The 25,395-nt window shown below is 37.3% G+C and overlaps 1 protein-coding gene across 5 annotated transcripts in view; it reads left to right on the top strand.

Annotated features, from left to right (window-relative positions):
- Nucleotides 1–25,395, top strand: part of SLC25A21 (solute carrier family 25 member 21) — a 492,785-nt gene that overhangs the window by 264,648 nt on the left and 202,742 nt on the right. Inside the window, exon 2 of one of the 5 annotated variants that reach the window (XM_045059822.1) lies at nucleotides 13,328–13,391. The exons of the other annotated variants lie outside the window; for them this stretch is intronic. The gene's annotated coding sequence lies outside the window, so the exon portion shown is untranslated. The remainder of the gene's footprint in view (nucleotides 1–13,327; nucleotides 13,392–25,395) is intronic. 5 annotated transcript variants of the gene reach the window in all.

Below are 25,395 nucleotides of genomic sequence, written 5' to 3'. Positions count from 1 at the left end.
TGTATGTGTGTGTGAATGTTTTTCATTAGTTATTTTAAAGGTAATAAAGATGTGTGACAAAGTTATAGCTTCTGCATTTTTTTCTACTTTTACAGTTGTGTTGGTTTCTGATCATCTACAATGAGAAAGTATGAAATTTATTTATATTAAATTGAAGGTGATTTCTAAAAATGGCTCTAGATTTACACAATTATTGTGGACAATATTTCCCTGCCCTTGGTGAAATCCTCTCTTTAAACTCCTCTGTGTTGGGCTTTCTCATCCTGCAATTCTGAAAACAATTCTGATTCAAGTCCAGCCAATTCCCTAGGTCCAGATCGGGAGTCTGTAGTAAATTTTGTTTTTCAGGAAGGATTTAAATCAACTTGAGGATGATAGCTTTTCAGTAAGTTATTTAGGAAACTGGGGATGTTTGAGAAATAGTTGCTTATCATGTTGAGCTTGGCATTTTGGAGGAAAACCATGGCATCCCACAATCATCCCTTGATCTCTGTAAAGACATGTGATTCTAGGGTGGGTGACCCATGGGTCTGACTAAGTGTAGCAAGGCTGTTTGTGGACATCTGGAGCTCAAAGTATGTCTAACATCTGCTATACTGATGTTAAGATTCTTTGCAACTTTTTTAGCTCAATCTTTATAGTAAATCTTATACACTGAGGAAGCTGGCCTAACCTAAGGAACTTACGGGGCTTTGCATTTTATATTCCTTTTTAGAGAGTGTACTTCTGCATCACAGTCACATAAGGAGCCTTTGTCTCTTCCCCAAAGTCTAGTGCCTTGAACAATGCAGATTGTTCATACACACAAGTGATGCTAAATCACACATCTCAGACCCTGAAAACACTTATAATCATGAAATGGCAAAAAGCAATAAGATTATGCTGCCAGTTTCAGGTTTTCAGATGAGAACATTTAATTTGCTTTTAGTCAGGTTGTTACTGAAAATGAAATCTTCATTTTCCAAAACTTCACCTTTGTCTGTAAATATTTTTAATCTTTTCTACTAATGGTACAATACAAGCTACCTCTTGACTTTTATATAATTAGCATTATTTTTGCCAGGAACTTAATTATTTTCTTTATAAATAATATTTCACTAATGTTTGACTAGGAACTAGTCAAACCATAATGCCATTAGTTTGCCTCTATAGTTTATGTCTTATTTATATAGCTCTGAATCCAAGAACTGAAGCATCTTTCAGTGCTTTATTGCTACATTTCTTTATTTACTATATCCAACATTACTAAATTGCCTTCTGTGCACTATGCATTGTGATAGATGCTAAGGACCAAAATGTGAATAGTACATGGGTTCTGTTTTTTGAGGAGCTTACATTTTGGTGGGAAAAGGAATACATATGTACAAAATTATTGTAAGACACAGGATATAAATAACAAATTGTGGAAAAGAGGCTTCTCTCTGTTTAGAGTTGCCCAAGTGGCATTCAAAAGGCAGATAGGAATGTGGGGCATTCTGACCCTTGGTGTCCAGAAGGCCAGGGTCAAACAAGATATGCAGTTACTTTTCTAGGGTCAGAAAACAGGAGATACACCAAGGAAAGAGAGTTGAATATTGGAGATGAAGTCCTGGACAAAAAGATGGGGTTTAGGTGAATCTTTTCTTATGAGTAGTGGGCAATCAATGAGGCAGTGGAACATCAATATCAGATATGCAAGAAGAGTGAAGAGAAGCTTGAAGCAGAAAGAGCCATAGTGGAGGATATTGTTCAAGTCCACTCAGAAATAAGGAAGGCCTGACATTTGATAAAGACAGTAGAAACAGAGAAAGGAAGAGATTTAAGAGAAATCAAGGTGTGAGAAATCCCATGATTTAGAGGGCTTCTAGGTTGAAGATGAAGCTTCTGATTTGCATTATTGTGTGTAGGATGGATGGGGGGAGCCAAAGGAGGAGGAGGTTGGTGGTGGGGCTGGGAAGAGAGATGAGAGATTCTGTTCTGGTCAGATTGAGATTTAGGTGCTCAAGAGACATTCAGGTGGAACTGTCCAGGAGATCATTTAAAAGCTGGCTCTGAGCCACAGAGAGATCAAATCTAGATAATAGATCTGGAACTCAACAGTTCTTAGGTAGTAGTTATAAGCTAATTACCTTAGTTTTGTCAGAGTATGTGCCCACATTTTCAAAATTAATTGAACTGAGTTTATGTCATTTAAACAAAATTCACAATTTATGCCATTATGGCCTACAATCAAACAGCATCTCTTTATGTGTTTTAGTGGAACCCACCAACATATTCACATTATCCACAGTTGTTAAATAGTGAATTTAAATTAAACCTCAATGAAAACTATGTTGGAAATACATTGTGTGTTGTTTGTTTTGTGCTAGAACACTATGAGTAGCTTTGAACTATATATGTGTGAGAAAGAATGAGAAATACTTATATTTATTTTCCCTGATGGTGGGGTTTATAATACATTAATTTATGAGAAGATAAAGGATAAACAGCTTGAATGAGAAGTGATCTCATGAGACAACATCTGAGCTCTTTTTCATGTCATTTTATGATCCCCAGGATGCTAGTAGCATTGTCAGAGGCCACTTGTATTGACAATAGTCCAGAGTCTTAAAAATCTGTTTTTTAGTTGGTGAAATTTTCTCATATTGCTGAGAATCCAGGAAATGCTATAATCAATTTTTTTAAATCTAAAAGCCACCTTTTATTTCTTTGTTTTCTCAAATCTTACCAAAGTTTTTTTAACATTTCTTTTTTATTTCTATAGTCTTTCCACAGATATCCTTATGGACCCACTTCTTACCCGAGAAGAAGTAATGTAGGCAGTAATGTCCTTTGAGCGTATGACTCTCAACTTGATTCTGACAAATTATTTAGAGATGCTGATTAGGTTACACAGGGGCCATGACCTTCAGGAGTTTTGCTGATTTGTCTGGTGGTTACCAGTCATTTTTCAAGGTCAACAAGCAGTGAGAAGGTCAACAGTGCTAAGAGAAGCCATCATATAGTGTGTAACTTGGTTTGAGATAGAATGTTGACCTCTTGTCATTAAAGAGGACATGGGGCAGATCACAGCCAAGGCTGATGCCTAAAAAGTGTGATGATACTTCTAGGGTGTCACAGCAGGAATCTCAATAGCTGTTCAATTAAAGTCAGATGTTCCAGAGAAGAGGGGACGTGGCATGCATTACAATAAGCTGAAGGGCATGATCCTTTCACTTTGGAGGGATAGAGAGTCTTACTCTGATGGCCATGTGGTTCTTAATTAGAAGAGTTTGTTTTCTGACAAGATGAACAATATTAGTTTCTAGCTCCATAGCAAAATGCTCATGGTGGATTTTGTGTGATTATCTTACCTTTGGTTATAGAATTGTCTCTAGCATCTCTTCATCCAATCTTCTCCACCCCTTTATGCTGTACTCCTGCTGTAATTAAGTTTTGAGAGAGAAGAGAGAGTGTGGGAGTTTGCCCTTGTTAAAGACAGGTTAATTCTAGACATGGCTTTACATGTTGACATTTCCCAGTTAGCTCACAGCTCATAGTAGAATTCTGTTGAAACTGTGCCATGATATACTGCCAGCAAGTGGGAGTGGTGAAAAATACTAGGAAGGCTAGTGACGGCTAAAATAACACAAAATAGTACTGCTGTCATCACCTGTTTCGGCAACACAGCCCTTACCAACAGTGCAGCAAGGAGACCCCTACATATTTGATAGTATATTAAGGAAGAATAGTTAGCTTGCATCATTCTGATCATTTTTAGAGTGAAAAAATAGTTTTTTTTAAAAAGAGAAACTAAATAATCTTATATTAAACAAGCTGGCCACTGGATGGTTTACCTACTCCCTTTATTTATTTTTATTTAAAATGTTTTGTCTCTATTATCCCTTTCAGTTTGAAATCAACTTTCAGTTTCTTTCCTTCAGGGAGAAGACAATCAGTCCTTTAAAGTGCTTGCTTTGTGTAATAGCCAAATTTTAGGGAAATATAAATTAAAACCACTTGCTGTGATTAAATTTGAAACTAACAAATACTTCCATGCATGCAACATAACCATTTTTTTTCCTGACATGATTATTTGGTGCAAGATACCCTATTTGTAAAATGTTTGCATTTGGCTCATCATAAAAGGTGTTTTCTTTTTTTTCTCTGAAAAATACCAATTAGCCCTGATTATGTGTTGTCACTCACTTTATGTTCTTTTTCCAATGCAAAGAAAAAATAAACAAAACACAGAAGTTGGTCTTAAATATCAAAGATCAAACAAGATGAAGAAAAAAACCCCTTACCCTATGGACTCTTGGAAATTAAAATATAAAAGTCTCTTGAAATAGCCCTGCTTTATGTAATGTTGCTGTGAAACACAGGCAAAAGCCTGTTTATATTAATCATCCTTTTCTGTAGCTTCCATTGGCAATCAACTGCTGCATTTCAGCTGTAAGAGCTTACCTTACCAATGTTTTCTGTCACTGGGTAGTACTGGAAAATGTTTTCACAGGCCTCAAATATACCAGATGGAGACTATACTGTCTCCCAAACACTGACAAATCATTTATTAATTTTCGTCACGGTGATTAAAACCAGTCAAGTATAAGGGAATCTGGAAGCAAATTAAACACGTATTTATTCTAAGCTGGAAATTTCCTTAAAGTCTTTCTGATTTGCAGAAAGTTTATGTTCATTTATTCTTGTTCACCTTCTGCCAATGTCAGTGTATTTAGCATTTAGCTTTCAGGTGGAAGATCTGCCTTAGAAGAGTTGCTTAGAAGAGTTGCTTATTAAGGGAAACCCTTACATAACTACAACTGTCCCATATTACTGTGACTTCTTATTACATGACCTAGCAATATTCTACATAATCATATATTGTAAAAACCTAATATTTCTTGGAGTGTGTCTGTCCTTCTTAGAATACCCCTCAAGCTTTACTGTGATAATTCAGAATGTTCTGACCTGATTCTGAATTTCCATGTCTAGCAAAGACATACCCACGTGGTGCTTTCCATTCATTCATACTTAGAACCTAAGAAAATTAATACTTAGCATTTGCTGTGATTGATTTACTCTGATTACAATTAAATGATCTATAAAATGTTCTTTTGACAACATACGATTTACGATAGACTAAAGAATCACTTCACTCGGACTTTTTACCCCCTATTTTTCTACCACTAATAATGAAAAGGATTATAAACATCTACTCAAACAACTCGTTCTTATCCTTCCTAAGTCAGTTCAGACATCACTACTTCTACCTCTACTTTAAGGTGTTTATTCTTCCCAAGATATGTTTTGGATTTTAACTATGTAAACAATATAGAAGCTTATATAGTAGTTTTTGTGTTAGGAATTTCTCTCTTTTTTTTTTTTATGTATCATTATCTGGTCCTTAAACCCATATTGTATAGGTCAAAAGTTTTTTGAAATTGGAAGGAAAGAAATGACTTAAAATAACAAAAACTTAAAGTTTCACCATTACTTAAAATTACATTATTACTTAAAGTTACATTATTAATATTATCTCTTAATAGAATGAACAGATTTTCTCAGCCAGTGGCAGGTGGAAAAGCAACCCAGCGGGTGGCTGCTGGGGAGAGAAGGGAGAAATGTTGCCTTGAGGCCTCCTTCTACCCAGGGATTTATTCTTTCACCAAAGATGCTATATGATAATATCAATTTTTAATAAATAAGTCTTGTTCTGAAAGCCCACACAATCCAGTGTGGGTGGAAGAGAATTAGGAGGTAGACTGGTGAATAGAACATTAGAATTCACTGTGATACATTACAAGAGAGCTAAGATGTGCACCTAACTTAACGAGGATAGTCCAAGGAGGACTCCTGCCTAAGAAGGATTACCTTTAGCCAAGCAGAAGCTTAAAATCTTTGCAAATTAACATGTGGGCAAACATTTACCCACAAAAAAGTTTATGCATTAAACATTAATTTGTGTTTGTATATTAATTTTAAAATAATCTATAGATTTATCTTTAATTTTAGACTACATCAATTCAATGTATTCATTGAATTCAATTTCTAGAAATGGGAGTTTTGAGTGAGACTCATTTTTAATGAGACTGTGTATTCAGTAATGCTTTCAGTCAGATTCTAAGGCCTTAACTGCCATGATCAACTAGGATTTTATTAGTGCCTGCTGCCTATAGAGAGGCACCAAGTGCAGCAGAATGTGGGGCAAGATCTTGGACTCAAGTTAGATGAACTTGAGCCTGGTCAGGCTCTGACGCTTACTAGCCATGACCTCCAGCATGGTTTCTAGTACATTCCCATCCCTCGTACAACCTTAGGGTTGTGAGGAGCAAATGTATGCAAATTGCTTAGCATGGTTACTGGTACATAATATTTGTGCAATAAATTTTAACTATTTGTTGAATGATTGAATGAGTAAACATTGTTGTTATAAATTCTTAACAGAGTTAGTGAAATAGGTCTAATCCTTTCTACAAATTGGTTCTTGTGGTAAAACTGAACTTTCTTGGCAATGGATAGGTAGTTTATCAGTTTTTAATTCCCAGGAAATATTTTGATTTAAGATAGATAATAAGTCATGTAGTATACCATACAGAGAAGACACATTTTATAAATATGGATTTAAGATAGTAAGTAGCTATAATAAGCACACAGTAAAGAAATAATCAGTGAGATACATAGAGATATAGACCTAGCTAGCTAGCTAGCTATCTGTAATGATTTTTTTAGGAAGGTAACTGTAGCTCAGGATAGCAAAGTGGCTAAGAGCACAGACTAATTGGGTTTTGTTAAAACAGCCATTTTTATCATGTCTCACAATTCTGCAGGTTGCTTGGACACACATGGGTAGTTCTGCTGGCCTTGATTGGAGTCTTTCATGCAGTTACAATCAAATGGTGGCTGCAGTGGCAGAGATGACTCCTTCACGTGGCTGGCTGTTGGCATAGGCTCTTGGGCGAGACTGGAGAGTCTCTGTTCTCCTTCATGTGGCCTCTCCATGTGGCTTAGACTATTCAGCACATGGCAGCTGGATCTCCAAAATAAGTGTGCCAGCTGAGAAAATACCAGTGTGAAAGTGGCTTATTAAGCCTCTGCTTACATAACACATGCTAATGTCTCAGTGTCCAAAATCAGTCATGGGGTGAGCTTGCAGTGTGTGTGAAAGGGCATTCCACCAGGACCGGAATGCTGGGAGGTATAGTTGATTTGGTGACCACCAAAGTAATAGGGCACAACAGGGTTGGATCCCAACTCTGCCTCTTAATAGTTGCGGGGGCTTGGGAAGTTATTTCTCTTCCCTGGACCTCAATCTTCTCATTAATAAAGTGGGGAAAATTTGGTATTCTCTTCAGAGTGCTGCTGTGAATACTTTTGTCAGCAATGAGTTAATGAATGAATTAATACACAAAATATGTGCAACAGCTTTGATACATAAAAGCACTTAAAGTAAGCTAGTTTTAATAGTGGTGATGATAGTAATAGTTGTAGTAAGAGTAATAGTAGAATTATTATTAGTAGAAGCAGCAATAGTAAAAAAAGAAATATCATTTTAGGAATAGAGTACAGCTTCACGACAACTGCTGATTTAGTTTCACAAGAGCTTTTAAAATCTCTAGTATGTTGATTTTTAGAAAGCTAACAGTTTGGGTTTGGTTTCCCTTTGATCATATTGAAAACTAATAAAATTTTCCTCACAGTTCAGGGGCTAGAAAACACACACTGAAAGATACATACAATTCATTTAAAGAAGCAAATCAGAATTTACAAAATACAATAAAAGGATCTTTGATTTAAGGAATTAAAGAGCTCTTCCCGGTTCAGTTAAGAGTTTTACAGATCATTAACTACTTGACAGGTCTGTTCAATAAAGAAATGACTATAATTCCAAAATAAGCCACTAATGAGTTTTTAACACCTCCAAGGTACTTCTTAGGAAAGTACCACAAATAGAGGCTAAGAAATAATTAATATTTCTAGAGACATACCCCCTGGGATCAAAAACATCTACTCAATCACCCCAGGCGATAATCTCCGAATTATTTCTCAATTCCCAATCAACTTCTAAGTATCTTTAATCCCTTTCTCTCCATCCCCGTCACCACTTCCCAATTTCATGGACTAATCTTTTTTCATCCCTATTAATGTAAATCTTCTAACTGGGCTCATGAATTTGGTCTCTCTGCATTGTAGTTCTGCTGCCAATGTTCTCTTTCTGAAAACAAAGATGAGATCTTGTCACTACCCCACCATCTCTCATCTTCCAACACTTTGAGACTTCTTATTTCATACCTGTAAGGTCCAAACTGCTCAGCAGGATGGTGAAAGCTCTCTCTATTTTGATACTTAATAAATGCTTAATAAGAGGCTGTTAAATTAAAGAATGTCCCAACTTGGGGTCTATCATAATCTATTTATGGAGAAGTGCCTGTCGGGTTCTTGAAATAAGAATGACCCTAAGGTCCCTAGACTTACACTTGGATTGCCTGCTAGCTTTTATGAATATTTAAAGTGAAGTAAGTAGTATCTCAGTTCATCTACTAGCTACGCTTCCTCAAATAAGAGCATTTGATAGTCTGATACACCTGAATAATTAAGAGTGGTACTTATATACCTTTACCATGCGTGATCACAAGTTCTGTATAGGAGCAATGGCACCCTCCATTAAGGCTATGATTTGCATAGTAAAAACTTGATAAAGCAAACTTGAATTCGCTGGAATGGTATCATTGTATTTAGCTAGGAGAGTTTGTGTTATGCTTCCACTTTAAAAAATCAGTATATTTTCTTGTTTTGTGATGTGATTAATTGTTAGTAGCTTATTTGATGGCTTGCCAAATGTAGTAAGGGCACTGGGCATTTGTTTGCTAATCTGTTTACAGGAGAGAGAAACCTTGTGGAGTTTTTTTGATGACTGTGTTCTTATTAACTTCTTTTAAAACATGCTTAACTCATATAGTTTCTGTCACCAGTAATTTTTCTTTTTTGCAGTGGAGTTCACTCTGTTTTCTCTGAAATTGTGTCCTGAATGAAAAAACCCAAATTTAGAATAACACTGTTCATATGCCAGTGCCTCCTAAAAATGGGGGGTTGGGTGGTGAGATATTGCCAAATACTGTGGGGTGCCATGGAGCACTGAGACTGTGAGCTTCGGTTTTTTTTTTTTTAATTTTTTTTTCAACGTTTATTTATTTTTGGGACAGAGAGAGACAGAGCATGAACGGGGAAGGGGCAGAGAGAGAGGGAGACACAGAATCAGAAACAGGCTCCAGGCTCTGAGCCATCAGCCCAGAGCCCGACGCGGGGCTCAAACTCACGGACCGCGAGATCGTGACCTGGCTGAAGTTGGACGCTTAACCGACTGCGCCACCCAGGCGCCCCAAGGGTTTTTTTTTTTATTTAAAAGACAAGTGCAGATTAATATGGCTTGCTACAATAGGCAGGGATGAATAGAAGACTGATATAAAAACAGAAGAATCATGTCAGGGTGTTGGTATTCTTTGGGGTTTTGTCCTAGTCCCTCTTCTTACTTTCAGACTCACCCTGAAGAGTGTTATCCCCTCCCATTGTTTCCATGGCCATCCACATGTGCATGGCTCACAAATGTGTATCATCCCACTTGGATGCCTAGCAGGCCCCTCATCTTCAACATGTCCCTAACTGAACTTGTCATTCTCCTCAGAGCTGTTCTTCAGTGAATGGTTCCATCGTCCATCATCCTCATATATCTCTCCCTCCACCTCCCTTATTCCTAACATCCAATCCATCCTTTTCTCCACTTCCCAAGTGTCCCTCAAGTGCCGTGCCTTTATTTCTACCCTTTTGGGTATTACATCTGTTGTCTGGATGATCCAATAGCCTCTTCCCTGGCACCCTTGCCTCAACCATCATCCCAACCCTAATCCATCCTTTCTGTTGTAGCCTGATGCCAAAAAGCAAATAAATTGATTATGTGAGTTACTCCCCCTCTTAAATCTTTTCATTGGCTTCTCATGTTCCCTGAGATAATTTTTTTTTTATTTTTTTTTTCAACGTTTATTTATTTTTGGGACAGAGAGAGACAGAGCATGAACAGGGGAGGGGCAGAGAGAGAGGGAGACACAGAATCGGAAACAGGCTCCAGGCTCCGAGCCATCAGCCCAGAGCCCGACGCGGGGCTCGAACTCACGGACCGCGAGATCGTGACCTGGCTGAAGTCGGACGCTTAACCGACTGCGCCACCCAGGCACCCCTCCCTGAGATAAATTTAATGTTCCCTAACTTAGCTGAAGATCCTCCAGTGTCTGGCTATATCCTATGTAACTCTCCATTCCTATTTCACAGCACCCTCACTCCATGCTCCATCCTGCATTATCTAGAATGTAACTGCTATACACATATGGCTATTTACATTTAAATTAATTAAAAGGAAACAAAAACAAAATATGATTTCTTCAGTCATAATAGCCACATTTTGTATGCTCAGTAGCCACACATGAGGCTAGTGGCTGCCATGTGGGATAGCACGGATTATAAAATGTTTCCGTAATTGCAGAAAGTTTTATTGGATAGCCTTGTGTTGAAATACTTTCATTTCCCAGAGCTTTGCCTTCTTCTCTCATTTATACTCTTTTTTATCCTTTGCCTGGAATGATTTCTAATTATTCTTTCCTCCCATCAATGCCTTGTGATTCCCCACCATCATTTTTTAATAGACTTTATTTTTTAGAGTGTAAATGAGGAAAAGATACAGAGGATTCCCATATACCTTCTGCTCCTACACACACACACAACACCTCCTATTATCAACATCCCCCACCAGAGCAGTACTTTTGTTAGAATGGATGAACCTACATTGATTCATCATTATCACCTAAAGTCCATAGTTTATATTAGGGTTCACTCTTGGTGATGTACATTCTATGATTTATAACAAATGTATAATGACATGTATCTATCGTTATAGTATCATAAGGAATACTTTCACTGCCCTAAAAGTTCTCTGTGACCTACCATAATTTTTTACATATCACTCAACTTCTCTAAAATTCACTCTTCATCTGCTAACAAATCAAGTCCAAATTAGACTGCAAAGCTTTCTCGTATCTCCCTCCTCTGAAGTCCTATGAAATTACAGAGTTGAATATAAAGTAACCAGGACTTTTTTTTTTTATTTATTTTTATTTTTTTTTTTTATTTTTAAAAAATTGACTGCTGTAAGCTTAGAGGCAGAGTGGATCTTTATGCTACTTTATTCTTCCACAGAACCTTTTTTTTTCAACGTTTATTTATTTTTTGGGGGACAGAGAGAGAGACAGAGCATGAACGGGGGCGGGGCAGAGAGAGAGGGAGACACAGAATCGGAAACAGGCTCCAGGCTCTGAGCCATCAGCCCAGAGCCTGACGCGGGACTCGAACTCACGGACCGCGAGATCGTGACCGGGCTGAAGTCGGACGCTTAACCGACTGCGCCACCCAGGCGCCCCACCAGGACTTTTTAAACTGGAGAATAAATCAGAATTTATTCACAGTGTTGAATATTGAATAGTAGCTTATTTCAAGGCACTGCCTTAATCAAAATATTTTTTGGATACCCACTCTTGGAATTCTCTTCAGAAATAATTTGTCTTTTATAAAATGATTTCATTAATATGTGGTGACATTTCTTTAGGTATCAGTCTCTGTATTCACTGTTCTTGGTTCTATCTGATACGCAGTTCTTTCCAGAAATTGAATCTGTCTTCAAAATTACAACTTTAGGTGTTTAAAAGTTATATACAACAAGGGAATCCCATAGAATCCAAAAAAGTTTTTAAACCTTGGCAATACCTTTTTCATGTTTATAGGCAGTGAAGGTGACAGCTTTGAAAAGGATCACACTCACTCATGTTGGTTAGTTCTGATATGTGTTTGTTTAGAAACAAATAAACCAAAACCTATAGGTTATGGTATCATTCCTTCTCAGATGTTTACAGGTAACTTGATGATTACCTGGTATATTGCATTGTAAAGTTGAACCTATTTTCAAATTTTAATTAATGTTTTTTTGTTTATGTATTGTACCTCGAAGTACTTGATAAAAACTCCTTGAAGGTAGACTCTTAATCATTTTTAATGTTTTCCATGGCACCTCAATTACTGCTAACAATAGTTAATAAATAATTAATACTTTGTAGTTTCCACAGCGTACCTGGAAATATGATCCCCTATTTCTTTACACAGTCCTGTAAAGTAGGCATTTTTCCTATAATCCCCAACCTCTAGTCAAAAGAAAGTGGAGGTTGGGGCATGGAGTGTGCCATTCTGGGCCTATATGAAGTAAGCTAACAGGCAGAAACAGGAGCTATCTGATCACTTTGGGATTTATAGAGGATACAGTGGCTTTTCCTTTATCCATGCTGGTGATGCATCTTTAAGGGGCCAATATAGGCCCTTAACAGCCATTTTCCTACTGCTGATACAGGGTACTGACTTACCAGAACCCATACCTTTCATTCACTCATCCATGCTTTGTAACCATGTTGGCCATCAACAAACAGTGCAACTTCACTGATTTTTCAGTAGTATGTGCTCAATTTTTTTTTGTTTTGATTTAAATATAAATCTTAACAGGATTCTCTCAGAGGCTGGGTTTTGGGGGTATTTTTTTCTTAGATATTTTTGGGAGTTTTCAATGTGTAGAATGAACATGTATTGCTCTTAAAATTAGAAAAACTGATGGGGCGCCTGGGTGGCTCAGTCGGTTGAGCATCCAACTTCGGTTCAGGTCATGATCTTGCAGTTTGTGAGTTCGAGCCCCACGTCGAGCTCTGTGCTGACAGCTCAGAGCCTGGAGCCTGCTTTAGATTCTGTCTCTCTGTCTCTGTCTCTGTCTCTCTCTCTCTGCCCCTCCCCCACTCATACTCTGTCTCTCCTTCAAAAATAAACATTTAAAAAAATTTTTTTAAATAATAAAATTAGAAAAACTGAGTGCCTGCATAGCTCAGTTGGTTGAGCATCTGACTCTTGATTTCAGCTCATGGTCATGATCCCAGGGTAGTGGGATCGAACCCCGTGTCAGGCTCCGTGCTGAGCATGGAGCCTGCTTCTGATTCTCTTTCTCTCTGCCCGTCTTCCCCACTCACGTGCACTGTCTCTCTTTCTAAAATAAAAAATTGAAATAAAATTAGAAAACCTTATTTTTTACTTTAGTCATTTAGATGTTAATAGCATCTTAAAAACAAGAACAGTTAAAAATTTTTTGAGACGTCAAATAGTGGACACTGTAGGAATATTGTTCATTTCTCTCAAATCATAGCAGAGTAAGTATTGCATTTCACTTCTCACATGTTAACTTTTATAATCTGATCATCTACCTCTACCTCTTTATAACAAATGACTTTATTTTCAGTGTGAGAAAAGACTGGACTTGCTACTTTACGATGGAAACTCCAGGTGACTTCTATATATCCCAGGTAACTCCGCGTTTACTGTGTTCTTCTTCCACATCACTCACTCTTTCCTAAGTCACACCCTGAACATTCCTCCCATTTTTTTTAAATTCATATATAATTTGAGACATATCCATTTCTCAGGTTTGGCGACAGTTCAGGACCAAGGGACAAGGTCACAGAGATTATAGACTGTTGAATGTGTGACAAGGCGGCTCATAAAGAATCTGGTCAGATGTCCTTCATTTGCCTGTAATTAACTACAGCTGCTTTTTATGTTGCGAGCTGATCTTTGATCTGCTTTCCCCTTCAGACCTCTGTGCACAAGGTAGTTAAAAACAAACTAGGAGGCCAATTTTAAAGACAAAAAAAAAAGAAAAAGAAAAGAAAATCCCTTCGGGGTAATCAAGTGACAGTTGAAGCAGCCATAAGCTGTTAGCTTTATTCATTAGAGAACTTTAAACATGTCAAGAAATAGAATAATGTCCCTGCTATTAGATCAGCCTCAACAATGAAGATTACAACAGCCTTGGGACGCATGAGTGGGCAAACTTTTTGTGAAAACAAGTTTATTGAGGAGCATTGTACTATAGTGGCACAGAATCTAGCTTACACAGTTTCATAGCAAGAATATTGGTTCAATATGCATCGAAAAAGTTGGCCCTCTAGGAGTGGCAGATTTACAGTGCAACCTTGCTCTAACCCAAATGGCCTCTGCAATTAGGTTAAGAAAAACTTCCTACAGGCTCTACCGCTCGAACGGATGGCCTCTGTTACACCACATCGCTCTTGCCGAAACATTTACAATAGTACATGATCCAGCATAAATTTTAGTTTGGTAATGACCATGTAAATCTTGAAATCTTTCACAGGTTTATGTAATTGATATGGTTTTCTTCTGAATCAAAATTCTAATGTCAATATCAACAATTTTAAAAATAGAGCATTCCTTAGAGCAAATAATCTTGGACTAGAGTTTAAGAACTGTATTGAAAGAGGGTCAATTCTAATCATATCTAAGTGGATTCCCTGATATCATTTTTTTCTTCTTTATCGTAATCTGTAGCAGCCTACTCATTATTTGGGGGCTCTTAATAACATGAAAGAATATTTGATTTAAAAGGGAGAACATCCAGAACTTCCCAAACCTTAAATTTTTGCCATGCATTTTCAATTTTCAAAGTGGCTCTTCCTCCTAGTAAGTTCCAGGGAAAAGTCAGCCTTATGATATCTCTTGTCACCTACAAAAATTAAGAGAAACAGACACCTTCCTATATTTCATATTTTTCTTATTCTTAAAAGTGACATTTTTGCTCAGGTCAAAATTAGGAGGCTCTTTCAGTTGCTGATTCATGTCAAGTTCTTCCAAATGATATGTTAGCAATCCATTTATTCCTTTGTACCTAATTGATTTGTACAAGCTTAAATTATGAGTGAGGGTCATGACTTTCCATTGAATAAACTTATGGCTTTTCCCCAATCACATCACTTACCTCTTTCTTGGATTTTGTAATCATGTTGTGTGTCTTGCCCTTCAATATTCCTGTTAGAGGATGTTCTTTCAACGAATAAGAACTTGCTAATCTGAAGAGCAGTATTTGTGGAGAATATACTTTGTCCTTTAATACCTGAATGTTTATTCTAAATATTCCATGTTTGAGGTTTGAAAGAACTTTCTAAGAAGAAAAAGAAGGGGAGATGACACCTTATTTTATATATTTTCAAAACAGAATGATTATACTCAGTGAAGATTTAGACTTCATAACTATAGGCTAGAGACACTTATGTGGCCAAACAAGGGAAGCAGGAGGGCCAGATTCAACAATGGGATACAGGGGGCACATGTCCCTGTACTCAGCTCTGGCTAGTTGTTGTCTTGCAGAAAGGTGACTCAGGGATGCCAGATATTTCAGTTTTTCAGCTAACCTGAAATCTGATTTTTTTATGTGAAAACTCCTGATTTCTAAATGTTGACAACCAACTCATTCTTGAAAGAACACTGTGTGAACTGAACAAAACACATCTGTAGACTATTTTCTGGAGGTAGTGCCTCAATCTTCTTTTCAATGCTTATTGCTTGGGCAAGCTATGACATGGTTTTCAAAAAGTAGATAGAAGATTTTGAGTTCCTTGTGGATGATACTGTGTAATCAGAAGTGTGCCCACAAACTGATAAAAAGAAATAATGGCATCAAGGTTAGGAATAGCAAATGCTTATATAGTGATGACTTATAGTCTTTCACACTCTAATGGATCCTCAGAACACCCAGTAAGGCCAATAGGACCACTATTTTTATTCCCATCTTATAGAGGAGGAAATTGAAGCTCGATGAGTCCTTATTTCAAGGACACAGAATCTTTAGAGAAATTGTTGAAAGTCATGGATTTCTCTTGTCATAAAAATGAACACTAAAAAAGAAAAATTTAGCATGTAATTTCTAGGAATTCGTGGACACCGTCCTCTTTCCAAAGTTCAACCACAGGTTAAGAACCCCTGGAATAAGTGATCTGTGAAACTTGATACAGAGCTCAAACAGAGATTTTCAGAGGTGTGTGTGTGTGTGTGTGTGTGTGTGTGTGTGTGTTTCTACTACATGCTTCCCTCCTTAGAGAAAGGCAGTTGAGACAGCAGCCAATAGAGTAGAGCCTTCCCAGGCTGAAAAGCCATCTGCAATTCCATCCCTGCCCCCCCGCCCCCACTAGAATGACTAGATTCTGAGATGAGGCTGGAACTGGGGAGGATGCCATCAGTAGTACAGCTGGAACCTTCACCATCATGGTCTCTAGAACACTTCTCAGGGTTATCTGAGAAGTTTCAGAGTTACAAATAGTGATAGCAGCAAGAAGAGTAGCCACTGTTTATCCCATGATTATACTATGTCAGACACTGTGCTGAGTGCTGAAGTCAGTACAGTTTGTGCCTCCATCACACAGATAAGGAAATTGCTAAACCAAGATTATCATTCAGACTCTGCATCCAACACTGTTAACCACTCTAATTCTGCCTTTCCTTCTGGAGCGAGCATATGGAGGAGATGGACGTGCAGGGGAGGATCCTTTATTCCATAATTATTCTTAAGATACATGATAGTATGAAAATTCCTGAAAGGTCCATTGATTTTCCTTCTAAGACACAGTGTTGTTGGTTTTTTTTTTTCAGGTAGTATGGCTTTTAAAAAAAATACTGGGCATTTAAGAAGGTAAAGGAAAACCCAATTGTACCCAGTTTAGTGGAAATTTCATATGTATCAGTCATTGCTAAACCCCTGTTATGCTGCCTAAATCAGTGATAATCTGTGTATCTTCCATGTCTTTTAAAGGCCAGACAGACCAAATTTATCTACAACCCAACTAAGTGTGCAGTATTTCCAAATACTTCAGGAAATAATACATTACGGATTTGATTTCTTCACTTTTCGCACATGGTGTTATATGTGTCATGTAAAATGTGACACTTGCCAAATTAAAATGAGCATATGCCAAACATGAATAGCTTACACAAGATACAGAGTGTAAAACTTTTTATTTATGTGGAAAACCCCAGTAATCAAGAGTATATCCCCTTAACAGAAGTGCGTAACTTGTAATGAGTTATGCAAACTGGTTGTTAAATGAATAATCTTGGAGTTCATGGAATTTGAAGAATTTTTTAAATGTTTATTTATTTATTTATGAGAGAGAGAGAGGAGGAGGAGCACAGAGAGAGGAAGAGAGAATCCCAAGCAGGCCTCATGCCGTCAGCGCAGAGCCTAACATAGGGCTTGATCTCACCAACCTGTGATATCATGACCTGAGCCAAAATCCAGTCAGTCGCTTAACCGACTGAGCCACCCAGGCACCCTCAAAGAATGTTTTTTAGGCACACAGTGTGCGGAAGGCTAATTTGCTATATGGATGATACTTGAAATAGAAATGTAAGCTTCAAGTGAACATCCAAAATGGAGAACTTGAATTTTTAAAATATTTCAATGTTATTTAAGTGACAAGAAATATAAATAGTAAAATAAATTTTCTTGGGAGTTATTTCTACTTAAAATTTTTTATTTAGGTTTAAAAGCAGGATTTTATATTAGAAATCCAGTCTAAGCACAGCACACTGTCATCATTTGTTAAATACAGCTCCCCACTAGCTGGTATTTTATGGTTTCTTAAAGCCAGGCAAGATTCTGAAAGAACATAATTGCTTTGTCTTAGAATTAAATGTATTTTATAAAATTCTATTTACTTTAATTTTTTTTAACCTTTATTTATTTTTGAGACGGAGAGAGACAGAGCATGAACGGGGGAGGGGCAGAGAGAGAGGGAGACACAGAATCGGAAGCAGGCTCCAGGCTCTGAGCCATCAGCCCAGAGCCCGACGCGGGGCTCGAACTCACGGACCGCGAGATCGTGACCTGAGCTGAAGTCGGACGCTTAACCGGCTGAGCCACCCAGACGCCCCTCTATTTACTTTAAAGTACACAATTCATGCATTGTGTTTACGTTTATGAAATTAGCTTTCACTGTCCATCTCATCCCCTAACCTTTTCTGGTAATAGTTTACCATAATTCAGGTTCCCTCAAAATATATCATTTTATTGCCTTTATCCCCTAATGGTTGAATTACTGATCCTATGTAATTATACCACTACTTTGAAAGTTTGTCAGCTTTCACTTCATGATTTTTTTGTTTAACTTCTGCTGCTACTCCTCTGGATCATGTAAAAGATTATCCTACTCTCAGGGCACCTGGGTGGCTCAGTCAGTTAAGTGTCTGACTTTGGCTGAAGTCATGATCTCACAGTTCATGGGTTCGAGCCCCGCGTCGGGTTCTGTACTGACAGCTCACAGCCTGGAGCCTGCTTCAGATTCTGTGTCTCCCTTTCTCTCTGCCCCTCCCCTGCTTGTGCTCTGTCTCTCAAAAATAAATAAACATTAAAAAAAATTTTAAAGATTGTCTAGATTTTTTTTCTAGGGGAAAAAGTGTGGGATGTATCTTAAGCTTATCACAGATTCATTTCTAAATCTTGCAAATTAACATGTTTCCGTTCCTGTCATTGTTTCCTCTTACCCCTCCTTTCTGCCCTACTGGTCCATGCCTCCTAAGTTCTCCTTTGGATTTTCATCTCATGACCTAATGCCTCAGGGTTCCCCCCCCCCCCATGAGGCAGCGTTTGCACACAGCTGTTCTGTAATGTATAGCATATATTGGCTTGAGAATGGAAATTTCACTTCTGTAAAGTGGTTTGGGATATACTTTTGTGCAAGATGCTATGCCAAACTGAACTGTGGATTGTAACATGCAGCCAGTTACCTCTGTTTGCCCCTCCAGGAAGCAGTGTACAGTTTTAATAATCATGATGCCCTATTGCAATGGCTTCCAGAGTTATTATGTAAACCTTTCAAGCACGGATTATGTCTTCCCTATTTCTCCACACCTTCCCTGATACAATAAATATTTTATAAATGACAAGTTTAGGTGAGCCAGGGCCTTATCCACAAGTTAACATAACATCTCATGCAGTATATGTATATTTAAAACTTGAGCCATTTCATTTCCTTTCCAAGTTTGCTGATCTCACAGGAATATAGAATAACCAAACTATAAACTAAGAGCTCCTAGTAGGAAAGTGTTTTTTGAGATGAAGTGCAATTAATTAGTCCCAGTACCACTGTCATTGGATGGTTAGCAGTATGGAAAGGGAGTCAGTTAATTAGGATTAAAATGTAATTATTTGGAGAAGGAAGCAGCAAGAGTATTGTTTAAACATTTCAAACCCAATCTTATCTGTCAAATTACAAAGAAAAAGATGTTACAAAAAGATTTAAAACTCTGAAATTCTGTTTTCCATAACCCTTCATCCAGAGGTAAACATGTGACTAAAGCCTGACCAATCAGATGTCCACAACCTCTTGCCCACAGTGATTGGACTAGGGATTCACAGGTGACCACTGTGAGGCCAATCAAAGCCCTGCCAGGAATTTTTCTGTTATTGGAGAAGTGTCTGCTTGCCTCTTGCATCTTAAAGATTACTGGGTAGGAACAGGGGGATCTCCCAGGCAGTTACCTCTCTGTGTTAGGAAATCTCTGTAGCAAGAGTGAATAAAGACAAGCAGAGACAAGCAGATGAGAGAAAGGGAGATAAAGTCTTGGAGCCAAGTATCCCTGCCATTTCCGTCATTTCAATTATAAGCCAACAGATTCCCCTTTTGTATTTAAACTGATTTGTGTTGAATTTTGTCTCAAACAACCAAAGGAGCCTTGACAAATTATTTTTGTTGGAATTGAGTACCTGCACGAATAAGATAAGCATTGTTTCTCTCACACAAATTCCTCCAGCTTTTCACTGGTAAGGTAAAACAGAAAACATGGAATATGTGTTCATTCTAGAAAACACTATTAGCACCATTAAAACACCAAAAGATCCTTTCAGGGGTATCTTTCAAGCTGTGTGAAACAAATAATGAATAAATTAAACTCTGCAATGGAAGAAACGATATTGTTTCATTTTCTAGACAATGGCATTTTAGACTCTTTGCTCATTTTGATAATTGTATTGTGGTCCAACTTGAGCCATATTTTCCACATCAAGTTTAAATCTCTTTTTCTTGATTCAGTTTTCAATTACTGGTGCTCCAAAACCCATTACAAAGCAAAAGAAGCCTTAGGCATAGCTTAGTGAACCCAATAAACTTCATAGCCCTGGTCTTGATGGCACGCTTCATGATGTCACTCTTCTTTTCCTTTTTTCTCTTTTCTCTTTTTTTTTCTTTTACAAATTCTCTATTTTATTTTATTTTTATTTTATCTTTTAAATATTTATTTTTGAGAGAGATAGAGAGTGGGGGAGGGGCAGAGAGAGAAAGGGACAGAGGATCCTAACTGGGCTCTGCCCTGCCAGCAGAGAGCCCAATGTGGGGCTCAAACCCATGAACCACGAGATCACGACCTGAGCCGAAGTCAGATGCTCAACTGACTGAGCCACCCAGGCACCCCTGTCATTCTTCTTTTTGAGAAAAAGCAGAATTCTCTTTCCTCCTTGGTGGTAGGTTGAATTTAATTCAGAAAAGTTACCATTTGTGAATTCATAATATAGTTGACAACTGTATGATTACATTACCTGATTTGGCATTTGCATGTTAGGCCTAAACTAACTGATAAAGCCTAACTGCTGTATCAAAGAGACCTAACAATACAGTGTCTTAAAGAACGAAAAGTATATTTCTCTTTCATGTAAAGTCCTGATGGCAATAGCTTAGTTTAGTATCAAATCTCTGCTCCCCATAATTACTCTGGGACACAAGTCCCTTCCAGTGATTACTCCACCATCCTCTAGGGCCCTGTCTTGTCACCTATCTTTAACGTATAACTTGAGTCACTACCGCACTGAAGCTCCAGTTAGTGGGAAGGGGAAATTAGTTCTTAAATTAGGTGGATTCATAGTCTTAGGCTCTATGATTCTCACCTTACCTGGGTGAGAACTTACTCATGTGGTCACACAAAAGAGGTGCTAGAAAATGCCATCTTTCTGAGGTATCATGGCCATGGATGAAAGACAGAATGGATTTTGGAGGAGCTCCAGCATTGTTCCCAGGCTTATAAGTGCCATTTTAGTTTCTACCATTGTTCCAGATGTCGCCTGTAATACTTTTGTGTATAAGAGGGAAATGAAGAAATTGATCCTTATAGATAAATCAAAGTCTTACATGAAGAAATTAGAATTAAGATATAAACATTGCTCTTCCCTTTTTATTTATTCAAAAATTGCCTGAATTGGTGCAGCCACAGTGGGGAAAAGTATGGAGGTGCTTCAGAAAAGTACAAATACAAAATACTACATGATCCAATAATTCCACGATTGAGTATCTAAAGAAAACAAAAACACTAATTTGAAAAGATATAGGCACCCCTATGTTTACTGCAGCATTATTTACAATAGCCAAGGTATAGAAGCAACTTGTGTCCATCAAGAGATGAAGGGATAAGGAAGATGTATACACACAGACACACACACACACACACACACACACACACACACACACACACTGGAATATTACACCACCATAAAAAGGATGAGATTGTATCATTTGAGACAACGTGGATGGACCTGGAGGATATTATGCTAATAAGTGAAATAAGTTAGACCAAGAGAGATAAATATGATATGATTTCACTTATATGTGAAATCTTAAAAAAAATGAACAAACAAACAAAAAACAGAATCCAGCCTATAAATACAGAGAACAAGCTAATGGCTGCTAGAGGGGAGGGGGATGGGAGGTTGGGCAAAATGAGTGAAGGGGAGTGGGAGATACAGGCTTCCGGTGATGGAATGAATAAGTCATGGGAAGAAAAGGCACATCATAGGGAATTTAGTCAGTGATATTCTAATAGTGTTGTATGGGGACAGATGGTAACTACACTTGTGGTGAACACAGCATAATGTATAAGTTGTTGAATCACTGTGTTGTACACCTGAAACTAATGTAACATACATGTAAGCTATACTTAAAAAAAAATTATCTGGTAGCTAAATCTAGTCTTTGAGTGAATGTGTCAAAGCCATGCCTTTCCTATGAGGTCAACAGAGTCTAAAGTATGAAAAATAGTTAATATTAATTTAGTTTTTTTGATTTTTTTTAACGTTTATTTATTTTTGAGACAGAGAGAGACAGACCATGAACGGGGGAGGGTCAGAGAGAGGGAGACACAGAATCTGAAACTACAGGCTCTGAGCTGTCAGCACAGAGCCTGACGTGGGGCTCGAACTCACGGACCGCGAGATCATGACCTGAGCCGAAGTCAGCTGCTTAACCAACTGAGCCACCCAGGCGCCCCTAATTTAGTTTTTATGGATGGACAAGGCCCTTCACAATATTATATTTATTCATCTATGTTTTCAGACTTTGTAGGCACCTTGTAGAATTCCAGGGTAGATTGTTATATTATTATTTATTATCTAGATAATGTTTCTATGAGTAGTAACACATTCAGTGCTATTATAACTAAATGTTTGTGATAATGAAATCTATCTACCTTTGTATTTATGTAGTATCTTATACTTTAGTATCCAAATACTGTTTCTTGTTGGTATTTAATTTACATGAAGTATAATCAGTTTCATTTTTGCAAGTTTTTCATGTGGACATAAATATTAGTTTAATCTATATTTAGTAGAAATCTTGCGTGATTAAACTGTGTGAACGCCACATAGCAGTGAGAGGAGTCTCTGAAACTAAGTCAACCTTCTTTTTTTTCCCCCACAAGCCAAACCTTGATAAAGAATGTGGTATATGGAATTTACTTAAAGTGTAGGTACAGTAAGCTGACTCAGTAAGCTGGAGTTCATGGGAGCATGGCATAAAGTCTGATATTAAATAAGTGTTTAAAAATAAGAGTTTCTGTAGCTATGGTACTACTAGGTCATTCAGCAATTATACAATTAAGAACAAACACCCAAAGGCAAGTTTTTAAGGCAGTGTGATTTATTAAATGCAGGAAACTTGGCTATATATTAATTAAAGCAATGGTGGCAAATATTTTAAGTCACAAGTCTTTTACTCCATCAAGATGAATAATAGATTGCAAGAAATAATACCAATTAGAACAAGAAGAAAACCATTGTAACTTCATCCTGCTCTTTCTTTGATGGCAATTGTTGTTTGTGACTTATAGATAAGAAAGAACTAGCCTCTTGTGAACTAAAATTCTGAATTCTTCTCTTCGCAAGATGTTATGGATTTGCCTGAGGACTTCTTCCTATTTCTAGATGTCTGTCTGATGACTAAGGGCAAAGCTGGCATTGTAGCCACCTTTATCCTCCTCTTTTTAAAGTGCTCATATCCTTGGAAAAGAGCAGAGAAAGGAAGCTGTTTTCTGAGAGATGGAAGCCTTGCTCTCATTACTAAATCTGTGTGTGTGAAGCCTAGAAACATCTGCATGACAGTGTGGCAGATCATACCGACATGATGTCACTGAACGTAAAGTTGGGAAGGGAGGCATGCCGTCTTGCTTGTAAAAGCCAGCTTCACTTCGTGACTGGGGGGTAAGCAGGGAAGGACTGGGTTCTGTTCCTGACTCTTGGGACAAATGGAGAGCTCCTTCTTTCTAGGTAATTCAAAAAAAAAAAGGAGAAACTAAAACCAATATTATAAGTGAGAAAGAAGTCCTGAGCAGAGCAGAATATTTTTGTCTTTCTAGTTGTTTGAGAAGCAGTAAGAAAACAGAGTCACCAGAATGGGGCGAGTGTTCTGTAGAATGGAACTCGACAGGCTGCCCTTCCCCTAAGCCACAGAGTCCTAACCCCTTTCAGCTGCCCTTCTGCATTTCCATACACTTCCAATGTTGAAATGCTGGTCAGCTTGAACTTTTTTTTTACTTTAGATAAACAAAATACAGGCAAACTTCCTCTGAATACACACACACACACACACACACACACACGTGTGTGTGTATGCATTTATATATATGTATGTGTATGCATTTATTATACATATATGTAGATTATATCATATATATATAATAAAACAAGTGATACCTCTATTTCTCTCTCTTTTATTCACATTTCCTTCTCCTTAAAGACACTTCTGAAAGTATTTTCCTGTCTGCCAACTTAATCCACAGCTTATTTCCCCCTGGTGTTTCTCTTTGCATTACCAATTGTGTTAAGGACCACCTAGAGCAATTAGCTTTCCATAAAAGATCGACGTATCTGAAAATTGATCCACTAACCCAAATGCACTTGGAGCTTGCTTGAAGTCTAATATAGAGTTAAGTATAACGAAAAGGAAAAGGATAATTTCCTTTGAGTTAAAATACAAAACAATAATTTTTAAAGATGTTACATTGAGCTGAAATGGAGTTTAAAAAGTTAATATAAAAACTTTGTTTGTAAGTGAGATTTTCATTAGTTTCATAATTTTTCATAATCTTTCTTTGCATACAAAGGGTGATTTAAAAAAACTCACTTGTTTTTAAACTCTGCCTCAACTTTTCTTCATCCTTTGTATATGCTGAATCTACTATGATTTCTGGATCATAATATATACATATACTATACCTCTAAAATATATTTTTCTAAATTCTTAACTCAGATAATAAACTCTATATGAACAAGGGATATGCACTAAGAAAAGTGTTGTACTTCATTTAGATATGTGCTAACAAGCCTTGCTTGTGTTAGTTTCTTTAGAAAGATACATGCTAACAGTAAACTTCAAAATATTCACTTCCAGATTTTTCAAGAAAGGCTGTGGCTTGCCCAAGAGCATAACTTTTAACAGCATCTTTCAAACCTGCCAAATCACATTGCCTATTTGGCCAATTCAGTGTGCATAATATTAATTTACTGTGCCACAAAGGTAGTATGCCTTAACTGTTATTAGGGGAAAGCATAATATATTTGATTTCCCTTTATGAGTCTCACATTGCTTATAATTCAGTAGGGCTACCACATTTTCTGGGCAGGCTATCAAATAGGATGTTGTAATGATTTGCTTGACTAGTAGAGTAGATGAAAAAATATCAGTTCTGTCTGTAGCTGTTCTATTTTTGAATTTAAAATTTGCACAGTTTGAAACCATTTATTCCTCTGTGGTTCTTTTAAAAAAAATAAAAAGATTCATTTATATTTTCAAGAGTTAAACATATTATACAAAATCATTTAGGGTAATGGTTAAAACAGGGTTAGAAATTGAGAGAACAAAAGAGAAGTCTTAGATTTAAGTTGAAAATGCTAAGGAAGGGACTGTAGAACAATGCAAAGAGTTTTGGTTTGATAAAAGGAAAACATAGATTTTGCTCATAACTGACATCTTGGGGATTTGACTGCCTCAGTCCTTTGTCTGCATTGCTATTCCTTTGTAGTTCACAGAGACGTTGAAATGTTTTCTGTTTCATAAAATGTTACTTGCCAAAATTATCTTTGGAATAATCCAGTTCTACTTAGGGATAGGTGTGGACTCGGAACCTACCAGCAGACTCCCTGTTTAAAGCATTATCATTGATTCCTTGAATGACTGACTGAGTTCTCATTCTGTACACTAAATT

This window comes from Felis catus, chromosome B3, assembly GCF_018350175.1.
Source record: "Felis catus isolate Fca126 chromosome B3, F.catus_Fca126_mat1.0, whole genome shotgun sequence".
Lineage (NCBI taxonomy): Eukaryota > Metazoa > Chordata > Mammalia > Carnivora > Felidae > Felis > Felis catus.
The sequence above is the reverse complement of the archived record's forward strand: the minus strand, read 5'-3'. Positions and strand labels throughout refer to the sequence as shown.